The sequence below is a fragment of the Neovison vison genome, chromosome X (genome assembly GCF_020171115.1).
Source record: "Neovison vison isolate M4711 chromosome X, ASM_NN_V1, whole genome shotgun sequence".
NCBI classification, from domain to species: domain Eukaryota; kingdom Metazoa; phylum Chordata; class Mammalia; order Carnivora; family Mustelidae; genus Neogale; species Neogale vison.
This window is the reverse complement of record NC_058105.1, coordinates 45,795,172-45,811,634: the sequence shown is the minus strand read 5'-3', so window position 1 is coordinate 45,811,634 and position 16,463 is coordinate 45,795,172. Positions and strand designations below refer to the sequence as shown.

Sequence of the window (16,463 nt, the reverse complement as noted above, 5' to 3'; positions counted from 1 at the left end):
CCTCCCTTTCCTCTTTTTTCCCCCTAGAAACAGCTTGGAAGAATACTTCAAGGACAGCAGGGATATTAAGAAGGGCAAGAACCCTGGTAAATGTGAAAAGCAAGAAGATCAGCATGGAAAAAGGGACATGAAGAGAACATATACAGCGGCCAAGGGCCTGAGGTTTCTTTCTGTTTCCCCCCACAAACCTGCAGGTTCAGCTGCTAAAACATGCAAAATATGACATTGTTGACTCCTTCAATATATTGCCTAAAACTCAGCATGACTTTAACTCCTATGTGGTGGACCTAAGCATCCAGGTGGTGAACAGGTGTTTCCTCCCTTGGGCAGACCAAGAAATTCAGAATAGGTAAGAGGTACAGAAGGATATTGAGAGCTAGTAACTGTTCTTGCCTTTCAGGAAACAATGCTCTGTTTTTATGTCAATGGGGTTTTTAAGGAAGGTACAGATATATAGAGTCCCCTCCCCAGATATCTCACTATAGCCTTCCTCTGGCTGGACTACCTCCCAATTTTCCCAGCTTTCCAAGTTACTCCTTCCCCTCCCCTCCCCTCTCCTCCCTTTCCCTTCCCTTTCTTTCCTTTCCCTTCTCTCCCCTCCCCTCTCCTCCCTTTCCCTTCCCTTTCTTTCCTTTCCCTTCTCTCCCCTCCCCTCCCCTCCCCTCTCCTTCCCTTCCCTTTTGATTCCTTTGTGTTCTCCCATCCCCACCTTCCCCCCAGACTATCCTGGTCTGACACACATCCATGCCTTTCTGGCTCAACACAGCTCACATGTTAGAGGCACAGGCTGTGGTATTTTATAGCTCTCATCTCAGTTCCTTACTTGGTGACCTTGAGCTGATTATCTAACCTTTTATTTTCCTCACTTGCAAAACAGACTAGTAATATGCTTATCTTGGGCTGTTTTAAAAAAATGAATGAAGTGAACATGTATTTGTCAAAGGATCTGATACATGGGAGTTGATTATCCCTACTGTTACCCTCTCAGTCCTTGAAACACCCTAATATCTCCAGTGAAAAATTGTCCCTGTCTGGCTCCCATCAGGGTATTTCAAGACTATCAAGTAAGTCCCTGAAAGGGGAATACTGCTTGTGTGAAAAATATATACAACTCTAAGGGGATATTACTGTTTGTTCTCATTAAAGTAGAAAGAAATTCTCAAGGTTCTGTCCATGCTTTCACCCTGACCTTCATCTTGACTTCTGATAGCAATCCCAGGTAAGTGTTGTGTTGTAGGTACAACATGGAACAAACACTCATCCCAGTCTGAGGACAATGTTGTAGGAATCTAGTGGTACAGCCTAGAGGTTTCCTCAGTGGAAAGCCAACAGGTAGACCTAAGGAGAGGTCTAGGATCGTGGTTAAGAGTGTGGACTCTGGAGTCAGAACACCAGATTCTTTTCTTGACCTCAGCACTCACTAGCTAGCTGAGTGACCTTGGTCAAATTATAATACCTCAGTGACTCACTGTCTTACTTCGAAAATGAGGATTGAAGTATCCATTCCTTGTGTCTCTGTAAAAGGTAAATACATTAGAATTAAATCTATAAATCTAGTGAAGCTGGTAGACAATCCCTCCAAAAATCTCTGTGGGCAGGCCAGAGGTACCAGCCAAGGAATCCAGAGATCAGGAACAGTAGGGATATGAAAGGAATCTGGTTGCTGAGTGGCAGTGGAAACAAGAGGGTTGTTGGGGGTAGGGTTGTCCATTTCTCCAGTTATCTAAAGGTTCAGCTTTTCTCTAGTCTATGCATTGTGAATGATGAACTGATTGTTGGGAATGCCAGGACCAAAGAAATGGAGATGGAATGCCATCTCCATTCCAGTTCCCTCACCCTCTGCAAGCTGCATGCCTACCTTCTCCCAGAAACAGCAGGAAATGATGCAGGCTTTCTCTGCTTAGTCTGGGACAAACCTCCAGTGGTCTCAGAAGTGAGTCTTTAGATTCTCTAGGGATAGGAGAGAGCTGGGAGGAATGAAGGAGTGAAGGAATGAATAATAGTAACTTCTAGTTAATTTGTACAAAATAACTATTTGGGTGTTGTGCTTCAAAAAAAGTAAGCTCCTTAAAAATATATATTAATTTATTGTGATATATGTAAATAATTTTAAAACAATATAACATTCAGATGACATGAGCATGTATATATAAAATCCTAAGGAAACTACCAAAAAACCATTAGAATTAATAAACAAATTCAACATTGTTAATGGATACAAAATCAATATACACAAATAAATTTTAATACCATACATTAGTAATGAACTGCCAGAAAATGTAATTAAGTAAATAATTAAGTAAATAAAACATACTTAGGAAACAGACCCATAAATACAGAGAACAAATGGTTGGTTACCAGAAGGGAGGAGGGAGGGGAGGTGGTCAAAATGGGTGAAGGGGAGTGGGAGGCACAGTCTTCCAGTTGTGGAATGAATAAGTCACAGGGCTAAATGGTACAGCATGGGAAATATGATCAATGTATTATAATAGCATTGTATAGGGACAGATGGTAGCTACAGTTATAGCGAGTATAGTATAATGTATAGACTTGTCAAAGCACTATGTTGTACACCTGAAACTACTATAACATTGTGTATCAACAATACTTCAAACCCCTCAGACTGTTTTGAAGTGGCGGGGGGGGGTGGGAGGTTGGGGTACCAGGTGGTGGGTATTATAGAGGGCACAGCTTGCATGGAGCACTGGGTGTGGTGAAAAAAATAATGAATACTGTTTTTCTGAAAATAAATAAATTGGGAAAAAAAACAATACTTCAATAAAAAATTAAATAACATACTTAGGAATCAAATTTAACAAAAGAAATATAAAATGTATACTCCAAAATCTGCAAAACATTGTTGAAGTAAATTTTAAGAGGCCTAAATAAGTAGAAAGAATCCCATGCCCCTGAATCAGGAGACTTAATATCGTTAAGATGGCAATATACCCCAAAGTAATATACAGATTCAGCTCAATCCATATCAAAAATCCCAGCTTGTTTCTTTATAGAAATTGATGAGTTAATCCTAAAATTCATATGAAAATGCAATGGACCCAAAACAAAATGTTCTTGAAGAACAAAGGTGGAAGACTCATAATTCCATATTTCAAAACTTACTACTAAGCTAACATTAACAATACCACATGGAACTGACTTAAAGATATCATATAGATTAATTAATAGAATTAAAGTTCACACACACACACACACACCTTTATGGACAATTTATTTTCAACCAGAATGTTAAAAACATTCAGAGTAAAGAATAATCTTTTCAACAACTGGCTAAGGAACAACTGGACCTCCACTCACAAAAGAATCAGTGTGTACCCCTATCTCACACCATATACAAGCATAAATTACTATAAAAATCTTTTGAAAGATATCTGTGCCTACTGCTCCTTCCTGTAGCTACCCTCTGCTTTCTCACCACCCACCACAGCCCTCCTGCACTCCAGCTGCATCCTGTCTCGTGTTGCCACTATTTTCTACCCAGGCCTCATTGCTATGACTCCGACCAGAGCCAGATCCTGGTGGATCCATGTGGGCATGTGGAGATGGGGGCCCCCAGAGCCCATCCTGAGAGTTACAGAAGCCTTTAAGAGAGACACCAACAGCAAAATAAATAAATAAAAATAAATAAATAAATAAAATAAATTGGAATATGGTGCCTACCCAGATGATATGGAAAGCCTTATGTGCTCCCTAGTATCCAGAAGGCAAAGACCAAGATTGCTGCAAAAAAAAGTAGACAAAGAATACCGGCCCATCATGGGAGTTGCTGAATTTTGCAAGGCATTTGTAGAACTAGTGAGAAAAATGAAGTCTTTAAAAGTAGCCAGTATGTCACTAAGCAGGCTATTTCTGGAACCAGGACCTTGAGGATTAGAGATAAATAAATAAAATAAATTGGAATATGGTGCCTACCCAGATGATATGGAAAGCCTTATGTGCTCCCTAGTATCCAGAAGGCAAAGACCAAGATTGCTGCAAAAAAAAGTAGACAAAGAATACCGGCCCATCATGGGAGTTGCTGAATTTTGCAAGGCATTTGTAGAACTAGTGAGAAAAATGAAGTCTTTAAAAGTAGCCAGTATGTCACTAAGCAGGCTATTTCTGGAACCAGGACCTTGAGGATTAGAGACAGTTTACTGGAAAGATTTTTTTAAGTTCAGCCGAGATGTCTTTCTGCCCAAACCATCCTAGGGAAATCATACACCTATCTTCAGGGACACTGGCATGCAGTTGCATGGTTATTGATATTAAGACCCCAAGACATGCAGCTGTGACTTCATAAGCACTCTAGAGGACATTTCAAAAATGCTACAGCAAAATGTTCTTCTGCATGTCTGTGCCCATAATCCCACAGGAGTGGACTTTTACCCTGAGCAATGGAAGGAAATACCAACTGTGGTGAAGAAAAACATTATCTTTGTATTCTTTGGCATGGCCTACCAAGGCTTTGCCAGTGGTGATGGCAACAAGGATGCTTGGGATACATGCCACTTCATCTTCATTGAACAGGGCATTAATGTTTGTCTCTGCCCATCCTATGCGAAGAACACAGGCTTATACAGTGAGCATGTGGGAACCTTCACTGTGGTCTGTAAAGATACTGATGAAGCCAAAAGAGTGGAGTCACAGTTGAAGATCTTGACCTCTCCCATGTATCCCAACCCTCCGGTCAGTGGGATTTGGATTGCATTGATCATTCTGACCAGCCCTGACATTTGAAAACAATGGTTGCAGGAAGTAACAGGCATGGGCCACCACATCACTAGCATGTGGACTTAGCTGGTCTCCAGCCTCAGGAAAGAGGGCTTCCCCCACTACTGCCAGCACATCACTGACCGGATTGGCATGTTTTGTTTCAGAGGACTAAAGCCTGAACAGGTGGAGAGGCTGACCAAGGAGTTCTCCACCTACATGACAAAGGATGGCCACATCTCTGTGGCAGGAGTCACCTTGGACAACCTGGGCTATCTTGCCCATGCCATTCACCAGGTCACCAAAGTAATTTCCCTAGTGAAAAGAAACACAGACAGCCTTCCTGTCTATAGCATCTGCTGTTGTGAGATTCACATTGAGGAAGAAGGAGGGTGGGTGGTTGTGGGCGGGTCATTTCTTTCAACCACAGTAATTAACACTCAACCATTGAATCTGTTTATCAGAAAAGAACATGTAGTGAAATAGGGCAGAAGCATCTGTGTCTGATGCCTGAAACTCTGTCTCTCAAAACCAAACTCCTGCTCATCTTTAACTCCAGCTGTTCCAAAAGAGTTTACATGTACAAGAAAGACATAGCGTCCCCCCAAAAATAACCCTGTCAATCATGCCATTGCAACCAATATTTCAGAAGCCTTAACTGAAGCACCTTATGGCATGGGGCACCTCTGCTGATCCAGCATGAGAACATTACCTACAAGAGTCTCTGTGAGAGGAATATTGAAAAAGAAAGCCAAAGTTGGCGGCATCACAATTCCAGACTTCAAGCTCTATTACAAAGCTGTCATCATCAAGACAGTATGGTCCTCACACAAAAACAGATAAGATCAATGGAACAGAATAGAGTCCAGAAATAGACCTTCAACTCTATGGTCAACTAATCTTTGACAAATCAGGAAAGAATGCCCAATGGAAAAAAGACAGCCTTTTCAACAAATGGTGTTGGGAAAATTGGACAGCCACATGCAGAAAAATGAAACTGGACCACTTCCTTACACCACACACGAAAATAGATTCAAAATGGATGAAGGACCTCAATGTGAGAAAGGAATCCATCAAAATCCTTGAGGAGAACACAGGCATCAACCTCTTCGACCTCAGCCACAGCAACTTCTTCCTAGGAACGTTGCCAAAGAAAAGGGAAGCAAGGGCAAAAATGAACCATTGGGATTTCATCAAGATCAAAAGCTTTTGCACAACAAAGGAAACAGTTAACAAAACTAAAAGACAACTGACAGAATGGGAGAAAATATTTGCAACGACATACCAGATAACGGGCTAGTATCCAAAATCTATAAAGAGCTTATCAAACTCAACACCCAAAGAACAAATAATCCAATCAAGAAATGGACAGAGGACAGGAACAGACATTTCTGCAAAGAAGACATGCAAATGGGTAGTTCTATTTTCAACATTTTGGGGAAAAAATCTTTTAAAAAAAGATTTTATTTACTTATTTGACAGACAGAGATCACAAGTAGGCAGAGAGGCAGGCAGAGTGAGAGAGAGAGAGAGAGAGGGAAACAGGCTCCCCACTGAGCAGGGAGTCTGATGCGGGGCTCAATTCCAGGACCCTGAGATCATGACCTGAGCCGAAGGCAGAGGCTTAACCCACTGAGCCACCTAGGTGCCCCTCTTATGGTTTTTGATGTAATTGTAAATGTGATTGTTTTCTTAGTTTCTCTTTAAGTTACTTCATTATTAGTGTATAAGAATGCAATATATTTTTCTACTTTGATTTAGTATCCTGCAAATTTACTGAATTCATTTTCAGTTCTAGTAGTTTTTTGGTGAAGTCTTTAGGATTTTTTATATATATTATTATGTCATCTGCAAATAGTGTAAGTTTTACCATTTCCTCAAAATTTGGATGCCTTTTAATTTCCTTTTGTTGTCTTCCAGTACTATACTGAATAAAAGTGGTAAGAGTGGACACCTGTGTCTTGCTCCTGACCTTAGCAGGAAAGTTCTCAGTATTTTCCCATTGACTATGATGTTCACTGTGGGTTTTTCATATATGGCCTTTACTATGTTGAGGTTTGTTCCTTTAAACCTATTTTGCTGAGGGTTTTTATCATGAATGGATGTTGTACTTTGTCAAGTACTTTTCCTGAATCTATTGAAATGATCATATGTTTTTTATCCTTTCTCAAATTGATATGTATCACATTGATTGTTTTGTGAATATTGACCCATGATTGCTTCCAAGGAATAAATCTTACTTCATTGTGATGAATGCTTTTTTTCATGTATTGTTGGACTCAGTTTGCTAGGATTTTGTTGAGGATTTTTGCATGTATGTTCATCAGACATATGTATATTAATCAGACATAATGACCTGTATTTCTCTTTTGTGGTGTCTTCATCTGGTTTTGATATCAGGGTAATACTGGCCTCATAAAATGAATTTGGAATTTTTCCTTTCTCCTCCATTTTTTTGGAATATTTTGAGAGAATAGGTATTAATTCTTCCTTAAATGTTCTGTAGAATTTTACTGTGATGCCATCTGTTCCTGGACTTTTTTGTTGTTGTTGTTGGGAGTTTTTGATTATTGATTCAATTTTCTTGCTGGTAATTTCTATGTTTAATTTTCTATTTCTTTTTTTTTGTTTCATTTTTTTAAATAATTTATTTTCAGTGTTCTATAATTCATTGTTTATGCACCACACTCTGTGCTCCATGCAATACCTGCCCTCCATAATACCCACCACCAGGCTCACCCAACCCCTACCCCTCTCCCCTCCAAAACCCTCAGTTTGTTTCTCAGAATCCAGTCTCTCATGGTTTGTCTCTCCCTCCAGTTTCCCCCAACTCACTTCTCCTCTCCCTCTCCCCATGTCCTCTGTGTTATTCATTATGCTCCACAAATAAGTGAAACCATATGATAATTGTCTCTGCCTGACTTATTTCACTTAGTACAATCTCTTCCAGTACCATCCATGTTGCTACAAAAGTTGGGTATTCATCCTTTCTGATGGAGGCATAATACTTCATAGCACATATGGACCATATCTTCTTTATCCATTCGTCCACTGAAGGGCATCTTGGTTCTTTCCACAGTTTGGTGACTGTGGCCATTGCTGCTATGAACATTGGGGTACAGATGGCCCTTCTTTTCATGACATCTGTATCTTTGGGGTAAATACCCAGTAGTGCAATGGCAGGGTCATAGGGAAGTTCTATTTTTAATATCTTGAAGAATATCCACACTGTTCTCCAAAGAGGCTGCACCAGCTTGCATTCCCACCAACAGTGGAAGAGGGTTCCCCTTTCTCCACATCCCCTCCAACACATGTTGTTTCCTGTCTTGCTAATTTTGGCCACTCTAACTGGTGTAAGGTGGTATCTCAATGTGGTTTTAATTTGAATCTCCCTGATGGCTTGAAGAGAATATTCTTAAGATATGAACAGACACTTCTCCAATGAAGACATACAAATGGCTATCAGTATTCATTATTTTTGCACCACACCCAGTGCTCCATGCAATCTGTGCCCTCTATAATACCCACCACCTGGTACCCCAACCTCCTACCCCCCCACCCCTTCAAAACCCTCAGACTGTTTTTCAGAGTCCATAGTCTCTCATGGTTCATCTCCCCTTCCAATTTCCCTCAACTCCCTTCTCCTCTCTAACTCCCCATGTCCTCCATGCTATTTGTTATGCTCCACAAATAAGTGAAACCATAGGATAATTGACTCTCTCTGCTTGAGTTATTTCACTCAGCATAATCTCTTCCAGTCCCATCCATGTTGCTACAAAAGTTGGGTATTCATCCTTTCTGATGGAGGCATAATATTCCATATACTATGGAGTATCTTCTTTATCCGTTCGTCCATTGAAGGGCATCTTGGTTCTTTCCACAGTTTGGCGACTGTGGCCATTGCTGCTATAAACATTGGGGTACAGATGGCTCTTCTTTTCACTACATCTGTATCTTTGGGGTAAATACCCAGGAGTGCAATTGCAGAGTCCTAGGGAAGCTCTATTTTTAATTTCTTGAGGAATCTCCACACTGTTTTTCAAAGTGGCTGCACTGACTTGCATTCCTACCAACAGTGTAAGAGGGTTCCCCTTTCTCCGCATCCTCTCCAACAAATAATCTTCAAGGAAAGCAGGAAAAAATATACAGTGGGAAAAAAAACAGTCTCTTCAATAAATGGTGCATTTAATTTTTTTCATAATGTTCTCTTACAAACTTTTATATTTCTGTGTTGGCTGTTGTTTCTCCTCTTTCAGTTGTGATTTTATTTGGGTACTCTGTCTCTCTTTTGTGTTAAATATTGCAATATTTTTATTTCAATTCTAGTTAACATACATGGTAAAATTGGTTTTAGGTGTAGAGTTTAGTGATTTATCACTTATGTATAATATCCAGTGCTCATCACAAGTGACTCCTTTTTAAATTTTTTTTATTTTTTTATAAACATATAATGTATTATTAGCCCCAGGGTACATGTCTGTGAATCGCCAGGTTTACACACTTCACAGCACTCAGCATAGCACATAATCTCCCAAATGTCCATAACTCCACCCCCCACCCCCTCCTCCCAGCCACCCTCAGTTTGTTTGTGACACTGAGAGTCTCTTTTGGTTTTTCTCCCTCCCCATCCCATCTTGTTTCATTTATTCTTTTCCAATCCTCCACGCCCCTCCATTGCATCTCCACTTCCTTATATCAGGGAGACAATATGATAGTTGTCTTTCTCCAATTGACTTATTTCACTAAGCATAATACCCTCTAGTTCATCCACGTTGACAAGTGACTTCTTTTTTACCCATCATCTGTTTAGGCCTTCTCCCGCCCACCCCCCTCCATTAGCCCTCAGTTTGTTCTCTATAGTTAAGAGTCTCTTACAGTTTGTATCCCTCTTTTTTTCCTTCCCCTATGTTCATCTGTTTGTTTATTAAATTCCAGAAATGAGGGACATTATACGGTATTTGTCTTTCTCTGACAGACTTATTTCACTTAGCATAATACATTCTAGCTCATCCACTTTGTTGCAAATGGCAAGTGTTTGTTTTTTATGGCAGAATAATATTCCATTGTGTATATATACCACTTCTTTATCTGTTCATCAGTCAATGGATATTGGGCTTTTCCATGATTTGGCTATTGTCGTTAATGCTGCTATAAGCATCAGGATGCATGTGTACCTTCAAATCAGAATTTTTTTGTAGCACGGCTTGCATGGAGCACTGGGTGTGGTGAAAAAATAATGAATACTGTTTTTCTGAAAATAAATAAATTGGAAAAAAAAGAATTTTTTTGAGTGTTTGGATAAATACCTAGTAGTGTAATTGCTGGGTTATAGGGTAGTTTTATTTTTAACATTTTTCGGAACCTCCACACTATTTTTCAGAGTGGCTGCACCAGTTTGCATTCCCACTGATAATGTAAAAGAGTTCCCCTTTCTCTGCATCCTGGCCAACATCTGTTGTTCCCTGTATTGTTAATTTTAACCTTCTGACAAGTGGGAGGTGGTATCTTATTATGGTTTTGATTTATATTTCCCTGATGATGAATGATGCTGAGCCTCTTTTCATGTGTCTGTTAGCCATCTGTATGTCTCCTTCAGCAAAATGTCTATTCATGTCTTTTGCCCATTTCTTAACTGGATAATTTATTTTTTGGTGTGTTGAATTTGATAAGTTCTTTATAGAACTTATATGATAACCCTTTATCATATATGTCATTTTCAAATATCTTCTCCCATTCCCTAGGTTACCTTTTAGTTTTATTGATTATTTCCTTTGCTGTGCAGAAGCCTTTTATCTTGATGAAGTCCCAACAGTTCATGTTTGCTTTTGTTTCCCTTGCCTACTGAAACCTGTATAGTAAGAAGCTGCTGCTGCAGAGGTTAGAGTGGTTGCTGCCAACCCATGGCAGCATGGGTTGCTGCCATTTTCTCCTCTAGGATTTTGATGGTTTCCTGTCCCATACTTAGCTCTTTCATCCATATTGAATTTGTTTTTGTGTATTCTGTAAGAGGTCCAGTTTCATTCTTCTGCATGTTGCTGTCCAGTTTTTCCAACACCATTTGTTGAAGAGACTATCATTTCCCAATTGGATATTCTTTCCTGTTTTCTGGAAGGTTAGTTGGCCATACAGTTGTGGGTCTAATTCTGGGTTCTCTATTCTGTTTCATTGATCTATGTGTCTGTTTTTGTGCTAGTACCATACTGTTTTGATGACTACAGCACTGTATTATTGCTTGAAATCTAGAATTGTGATGCCTCTAGTATTGCTTATCTTTTTCAAGAAAAGGGTATTCAGAGTCTTTTGTGATTCTGCACAAATTTTTGAATGGTTTGTTTTAGCTCTCTGAAAAATGCTGGTGGTATTTTGATAGGATTGCGTTAAATGTGTAGATTGCTTTGGTAGACTAGACATTTTAATAATATTTGTTCTTGCAATCCATTAGCATGGAATATTTTTCCATTTTTTGTGTGTGTCCTCTTCAACTCAATTTCTTTCATCAGTATTCTATAGTTTTCAGAGTACAGATCTTTTACCTCTTTGGTTAATTTTTTTCTCTTTTTTAGTTTATGGATTTTGGTGTAATTATAATGTAATCAATTCCTTGATTTCTCTTTCTGCTGCTTCATATTCAAATGCAACAGATTTCTGTACGTCCATTTTATTTTTCTTAAGGTTTTATTTATTTATTTGTCAGAGAGAGAGAGTGAGCACAAGCAGGGGGAGTAGCAGGTAGAGGAAGAAGCAGACTCCCCACTGAGCAGGGAACCCCATGCGGAACTCGATCTCAGGACCCTGGGATCATGACCTGTGCCAAAGGCAGACCAACTGAACCACCCAGCCATCCCCATTAGGATAGATTCTTAAAGGATAATTGCTGGTCAATAGTTATGTGCATTTGCATTTTGATAAACATTGCCAAATAAACTTCAGACGGTGAAACAATTTATACTCCAACTGGTAACATATAGGACTGCCAGTTTTCTCACCTCTTCTCCAATAAGCTTTGTTTCCAAATTTTCTCTCTTTGTCAATATGATAGAAGAGAAACAATTTATCACTGTAAGTATAACTTGCATTTACATTATCAGTGAAATGAAATATTGTCTCATATACTTATAAAACATTGACTTGTCTTTTTTTAAAATTTTTAGCTTTTTTAAAAAATTTTTTATTTATTTATTTATTTTTAATTTTTTCAATTTATTTATTTTGAGACAAACAGTATTCATTATTTTTTCACCACACCCAGTGCTCCATGCAATCCGTGCCCTCTATAATACCCACCACCTGGTACCCCAACCTCCCACCCCCCCCCGCCACTTCAAACCCCTCAGATTGTTTTTCAGAGTCCATAGTCTCTCATGATTCACCTCCCCTTCCAATTTACCCCAACTCCCTTCTCCTCTCTAACACCCCTTGTCCTCCATGCTATTTGTTATGCTCCACAAATAAGTGAAACCATAGGATAATTGACTCTCTCTGCTTGAGTTATTTCACTCAGCATAATCTCTTCCTTGACTTGTCTTTTTAATGAACAGTCAGGTCATTTATTTTTCCATTGGATTGTTGGTCATTATCTTTCCTTTACAAATTCATGGGGGTTTGCTATATATTCGGGAATTTAGTAAGGCATAATTATAAACATGAATAGTGGAGAAAAAAAAGAGTAAAAAACCACCAAATCCAAATTATATGTATCCACCAAATATTATTACAGTATGAGATATTAAGATGCGCTATGTTTCTTTTTTTCTTTTTTTTTTGAAGGGCCTTTTTCTTTTTTTTTAATTTTTTCAATTTATTTATTTTCAGAAAAACAGTATTCATTATTTTTTCAGCACACCCAGTTTCTTTCTAAAATATATTTTAGTAAACTATTTCTTCCTTCCTCCATGGAAAAATTACATATAAAACATCTCCTGCGTGACAAACTCTAGACTAAGTCCTGGGGTTATAGACATCAAAGACAAAGACACACTTATAAACAGATATTGGTCTACAACCATCAGAAGATACCACGGTATCCTCATGACTTAGTGGCCCTCACCTCCTTCAACTATTAACTGACTACTCTTTCTTTCATGTGTGACACTGAGGATACAGTGGTGAACCAAGACTGAGAAAGGGGCTCTTTCTTCGTGGAACTTACAGTATAATTCAAATTCCCTCCTGATACTACTTGGAATGGAAATCCAAAGAATTTTATATATTCAGGGAGAAAGATCAAATACGTTTATTAGGCATGTGGGAGAAAAGGAGTCACGAGAGCAGCTAGGTTCTGCCTTGAGAAGTACACTGGTAGTATCCCTTTTCCTTAGAGAGGAGTGTGGAAGAGAAACTAGAACCGCTCCTAACTAACTCCTGACACCTGGGTGTGAGGTGACAGAGAGGACTGCATGACCCCGTCTGGATCCTTAAAGAAACAGGCCCTTTTTCTTGGGCAACTGTAGGGATCCGGAAATGATATAGTGTAAGTGAGAAAAAAAAGCAGTGTGGCAGAAAGACATGGCACAGGCCAGTAGTTTGTTTCTTCGGGTTAGAGGGTGAGATCTGCTTTCTTTTAGAAGGCAGTGGTAAGATTCTGATGGATTCCTATCTCACGTTGAGGTCTTTTATCCATTTTGAGTTGATCTTTGTGTACGGTGTAAGAGAATGGTCGAGTTTCATTCTTCTACATATAGCTGTCCAGTTTGCCCAGCACCATTTATTGAAGAGACTGTCTTTTTTCCACTGGATATTTTTTCCTGTTTTGTCAAAGATTAATTGACCATAGAGTTGAGGGTCCATATCTGGGCTCTCTACTCTGTTCCACTGGTCTATGTGTCTGTTTTTATGCCACTACCATGCTGTCTTGGTGATCACAGCTTTGTAATAAAGCTTGAAATCAGGTAAGGTGATGCCGCCAGCTTTATTTTTGTTTTTCAACATTTCCTTAGCGATTCGGGGTCTCTTCTGATTCCATACAAATTTTAGGATTATTTGCTCCAGCTCTTTGAAGAATGTCAGTGGGATTTTGATTCGGAATGGCATTAAAAGTATAGATTGCTCTAGGCAGTATAGACATTTTAACAATGTTTATTCTTCCGATCCAAGAGCATGGAATGGTCTTCCATCTATTTGTGTCTTCTTCAATTTCTTTCATGAGTGTTCTGTAGTTCCTCAAGTATAGATCCTTTACCTCTTTAGTTAGGTTTATTCCCAGGTATGTTATGGTTCTTGGTGCTATAGTAAATGGAATCGATTCTCTAATTTCCCTTTCTGTATTTTCATTGTTAGTGTATAAGAAAGCCACTGATTTCTGCACAAAGACCTCAACGTGAGACAGGAATCCATCAGAATCTTAGAGGAGAACATAGGCAGTAATCTCTTTGATATCAGCCACAGCAACTTCTTTCAAGATACGTCTCCAAAGGCAAAGGAAACAAAAGCGAAAATAAACTTCTGGGATTTCATCAAAATCAAAAGCTTCTGCACAGCAAAGGAAACAGTCAAAAAAAACAAAGAGGCAACCCACGGAATGGGAGAAGATATTTGCAAATGACAGTACGGACAAAAGGTTGATATCCAGGATCTATAATGAACTCCTCAAACTCAACCCACACGAAACAGACAAACACATCAAAAATTGGGCAGAAGATATGAACAGACATTTCTCCAATCAAGACATACAAATGGCTATCAGACACATGAAAAAATGCTCATCATCATTAGCCCTCAGGGAGATTCAAATTAAAACCACATTGAGATATCACCTTACACCATTTAGAATGGCCAAAATTAACAAAACAGGAAACAACATGTGTTGGAGAGGATGTGGAGAAAGGGGAACCCTCTTCCACTGTTGGTGGGAATGCAAGTTGGTGCAGCCTCTTTGGAGAACAGTGTGGAGATTCCTCAAGAAATTAAAAATAGAGCTTCCCTATGACCCTGCAATTGCACTCCTGGGTATTTACCCCAAAGACACAGATGTCGTGAAAAGAAGGGCCATCTGTACCCCAATGTTCATAGCAGCAATGGCCACGGTCGCCAAACTATGGAAAGAACCAAGATGCCCTTCAACGGATGAATGGATAAGGACGATGTGGTCCATATACACTATGGAGTATTATGCCTCCATCAGAAAGGATGAATACCCAACTTTTGTAGCAACATGGACGGGACTGGAAGAGATTACGCTCAGTGAAATAAGTCAAGCAGAGAGTCAATTATCATATGGTTTCACTTATTTGTGGAGCATAACAAATAGCACGGAGGACAAGGGGCGTTAGAGAGGGGTAGGGAATTTGGGTAAATTGGAAGGGGAGGTGAACCATGAGAGACTATGGACTCTGAAAAACAGTCTGAGGGGTTTGAAGTGGCGGGGGTGGGGGGGGTGGGGGGGTGGGAGGTTGGTACCAGGTGATGGGTATTATAGAGGGCACAGCTTGCATGGAGCACTGGGTGTGGTGAAAAAATAATGAATACTGTTTTTCTGAAAATAAATAAATTGGAAAAAAATAAATAAATATGAAGAAATTAAAAAAAAAAAAAAGAAGGCAGTGGTAAGGCCTCCGTGGGAGCCCCTTCCCACCTTCTTCTCTTCCATGGCCCACGAACAGTGAAAAAACTTGGGAAGGCCACTATAGACCCTCCAGCACAAGTGGTTTACAGGTACAAAGTTATTGAGCTATTAAACCTCTTTCATGACTGCAGAGTTGTTTTCCTCATGCACATGCTCAGGACCATGCATATTTAGGTCCATGGAATATTGTGGACATCAGGAGCGGAGGCAGGACTTGAGAATGGCATATGTACACACGGGGCTAGATTGGTATTAATATGCTTCTCTTATCCATCACTAATTCCCCTATATCTTTCTCCCACCTTACCTTCAACTATTTCAGTGCAAGAAACATTGTAGGCAATAAAATGAGAGCCTTAGAGGACAGGAACAATAGAAGACTAAGATATTTGACATGGATCAGCAAGTCAGACCAGGGTGGTTTTCCAGACGCCAAGCTTACAGTAGCCCAATTTGTGCAGAGAATTTAGTGCTTGGAGGAGCAGCTTAGAGGGTCTTCTCTCACAGAAGGACACAACTTTTGGAATAGATTAGAACGTACCCTCTTCTCTCAGTCTTGAGCTCCCCCGCTCCCCGCCACGCTCTTATCCCTTCCCTAAGCCCTCTAGTTACGTAGGCCTAGGACTCTGGAGAAGTCAGTGTGTAAACACAACCCTGCAGTATCCTTCCGCAAGCTGGGCCTGGCGTGGAGTCAGCAATGAAAACGCTCCATATCCGCATGCGTTTCAGTTCAAGAAGAAAAAAATATATAGGCTTGGTTGGGGGAGAACCTAAAAGAGTGCAAGTAATGCTGAGACCCTTTGCTACTGGTCTGCTTCTCTCTGCATTGCGCTTCTTTCTCTAGGTTCAGACGTCGCCCCAGCCCTTACCAAGATGAGAAAAGGTTAGGGTTGACATCACGGACAGAGGGCGGGGTGGTGCTGTGCAAAGCTTAGTATCACTCCGCTTCCGTGAGGCCGGATCCTCTTACACCGCTCTCTAGCTCCTCCCGCTGCAGATTTGGGTACGGGGGACGTGGCAAAGCAGAGTCTGCGGAAGAAAAGGTAGCAATTAATTAGCCACTAGGCGTGGGTCTCGGAGGAGCTTTGGGGACGGGAGGAAGGGTGTACCAAAAAGTGGCAATTGTTTGCCAGTTAAGGCCCTTAATGTGACAAAGCAGGTTTCGCGTCCTAAATCCCAGGTGCCGGGCCAA

General features: G+C 40.1%; 1 protein-coding gene and 2 pseudogenes across 1 annotated transcript in view; all 3 read left to right on the top strand.

Annotated features, from left to right (window-relative positions):
* LOC122896558 overlaps positions 1–457 on the top strand; it is a 38,028-nt pseudogene extending 37,571 nt beyond the window's left edge.
* A 1,027-nt stretch (positions 458–1,484) lies between these two features.
* Positions 1,485–16,206, top strand: LOC122896557 (annotated as a pseudogene).
* An 85-nt stretch (positions 16,207–16,291) lies between these two features.
* Positions 16,292–16,463, top strand: part of LOC122897383 (G-protein coupled receptor-associated sorting protein 2-like) — a 148,838-nt gene continuing 148,666 nt past the window's right edge. Inside the window, exon 1 of the mRNA XM_044235601.1 lies at positions 16,292–16,314. The gene's annotated coding sequence lies outside the window, so the exon portion shown is untranslated. The remainder of the gene's footprint in view (positions 16,315–16,463) is intronic.